We start from the raw sequence: 3,166 nt of genomic DNA, 5'->3' as shown, positions 1-3,166 counted from the left end.
CCTCTCTTAACCAGAACTCACACTTACTAAACTTAGCATATAACTGCTTATCCCGCAAAATTTGGAACACTAGCCTCAGATGCTCAGCATGTTCGGTCTCATCTCTTGAATAGACCAAGATGTCATCAATGAACACAGCTACGAACCGATCCAAATATGGTCTGAAGATCCGATTCATCAAATCCATAAACACCGCAGGGGCATTAGTGAGCCCAAACGGCATCACTAAGAACTCGTAGTGACCGTACCTCGTTCTGAAAGCAGTTTTGGGTATGTCCGAATCTCGAATTCGCAACTGATAATAGCCCGATCTCAAATCTATTTTTGAGAACACTGAGGCTCCCTTCAGTTGGTCGAACAAATCATCGATACGCGGCAACGGATATTTGTTCTTTATCGTCACTTTATTCAGTTGACGATAGTCAATGCACAAACTCATGGTTCCGTCCTTCTTTTTCACGAACAATACTGGTGCACCCCAAGGTGAGAAACTCGGTCGAGCGAAACCTCTATCCGTCAATTCTTGCAACTGAGCTTTCAACTCTTTTAACTCGGTTAGTGCCATACGATACGGAGCTATCGAAATTGGCGTAGTTCCAGGTACAAGCTCAATACCAAACTCTATCTCCCGAACAGGTGGCAAACCCGGTAACTCTTCAGGAAAAACATCCGGGTATTCACAAACCACCGGCACCGATTCGGGTTTCTTTTCTAACTCATTGTCATCAAGTACATACGCGAGGTATGCTTCGCACCCTTTCCTTACATATTTCTGGGCCAACATTGCTGATATTACAGCTGGCAACCCCCTTAAGTCCGCAGACTCAACTCGGATTATTTCGTTATTTGCGCACCTCAAATCGATAGTCTTGCTTTTGCAATTCACAACCGCATCATGCGCGGTTAACCAATCCAAACCAAGAATAACATCAAACTCGTCGAACGGCAAAAGCATCAAATCGGCCGGAAAACAGGATTCTCAGATTATTATGGGCATCTCTTACACACTTTATCAACAAGTACGCATTGACCCAACGGGTTTGATACTCGAATTACGAGCTCAGTAGACTCAACAGGTAGAGTCTTACTGGTTGCTAAGGTTTCACATACATATGAATGAGTAGAACCAGGGTCAATCAATGCAATCACATTAGTATCAAAGAGAGTGAAGGTACCAGTGATGACGTCGGGGGAGGATGCCTCCTCTCGTGCGCGAATGGCATATGCTCTAGCAGGAGTACGGTTCTCGGCTCGATCGGCTGTATCAGAGGCCCCCCTCTGACTACCACCCCTGCCTCCTAAAATTCTCGGTGGTCTACCTCTAGATGTCACTCCACTAGGTCTTGCACCTTGAATCTTATTCTTCTCATCCAGCTCCGTGCAATCTCTAATGAAGTGGTCCTTCGAACCGCATCCGTAACAGGCCCTGCTAGTAGACTTGCCCCAACATTCACCTAGGTGTCGTCTTCCACATTGGGGACATTCAGGTTTCTCGTGACGATTATTGCCCACGCTAGCTACCGAAGTAGCTCGGGAGCCCATCGATGGTCTTGCCCTGATGGAAATTCCCGCAGTCTCCCTCGACTTATTAATGTCCTCCCTGAACTTCTTTACAGCTGAGAACGGAGCTTTACCCGTCGATCTTTTACGATAATCTCTAGCTTCAAATTCAGCCTTCCTCTTCTCCTTTCCAAGTTCTTCCGCCTTGCAGGCTCGTTCGACTAGTGTTACGAATTCTTTTATTTCCAAAATACCCATTAGTAGCTTTAAATCTTCATTCAATCCTTCCTCGAATCTTTTGCACATAACAACCTCATCAGCTACACACTCCCGGGCATACCTACTGAGTCTTACAAATTCATGTTCGTATTCAGATACAGTCATACGGCCTTGCTTGAGTTCCAAGAACTCCTTACGCTTCTGATCAATGAACCGTTGGCTAATAAATTTCTTTCGGAATTCCGTTTGAAAGAAGTCCCAAGTTACTCGCTCGTTCGGGACTATGGAAATCAAGGTCCTCCACCAATAGTAGGCTGAGTCTCGCAACAAAGATACAGCACATTTTAGACATTCGTCGGGTGTGCATGACAATTCATCGAACACCCGAATGGTGTTATCAAGCCAGAACTCGGCCCTTTCGGCATCATCAGTTACTATGGCCTTGAACTCCTCGGCCCCACGCTTCCTAATCAAGTCTACAGGTGGCTTACTCAGCCTCACAGGATCAGCGACTGATGGCATTACAGGCTCTTGGGTGGATTATTCAAATTTGGGAATTGTTGGACAGCCGGGTTGGTTCGGGCATATTGCGCGACCCACTCATTCATCATGGTAAAGAAGGCTTGTTTAGCCCCCTCACCTTGATTATTCGCAGATGACTGAGGTTCAACAGGCGGCGTCCCTTGTGCAGGAGCAGCCGCTACGCTCTCAACGTCATCCACTAGGGTTCTTTCTTCACCGGGGTCCATTTACTAATCAAAACAAAAACATTTCAACCGTCAGAAGTCATCACACATTTAAACATTAACATTAGGCATGTATAGCTAGACTCATACGCGCTATGGTAGTCCTAGAACCGACTAAACCATAGCTCTGATACCAATCAAATGTAACACCCCGAACCCGAAACCGACACCGGAGTCGAACACGAGGTGTTAACTGACTTTAACCCCTTTATAAAATTTATTTTCCAGACACTGCCCAATCTGTGTACTAGTCGTTTTAAAAATCATATCTTGAGTTTCGTAACTCAAAAATCAGTTTCGTGATTTTTCCCAGAAACTAGACTCATGTGCCCATCTATGTATTTTTTCTAGAATTTTTGGTCTGGCCAATTAGTACAGTTTATTAGTCAAAGTCTTCCATGTTGCAGGGGTCGACTACACTGACCTTTGCCCATTACGACTTGGATATCTCCCTGCACGGGGCTTCAATACTGATGCCGTTTGTTTCTATGAAAACTAGACTCAGAGAGGAATCTGTACATATATGGTACGACCCCTAATTATCTCTGGTTAATTTATAATGAATTTCCAAAGTCGGAGCAGGGAATCCAGAAACCGTTCTAGCCCTGTCCCACAAAAATCTGATTATCTCTTAATATACTGCCCATATGATCTTTTCGTTACTTCTATATGAAAATAGACTCATCGAGCTTCGATTACAT

Source organism: Gossypium hirsutum, chromosome A06 (assembly GCF_007990345.1).
Source record: "Gossypium hirsutum isolate 1008001.06 chromosome A06, Gossypium_hirsutum_v2.1, whole genome shotgun sequence".
Taxonomy (NCBI): Eukaryota; Viridiplantae; Streptophyta; class Magnoliopsida; order Malvales; family Malvaceae; genus Gossypium; species Gossypium hirsutum.
The sequence above is the reverse complement of the archived record's forward strand: the minus strand, read 5'-3'. Positions refer to the sequence as shown.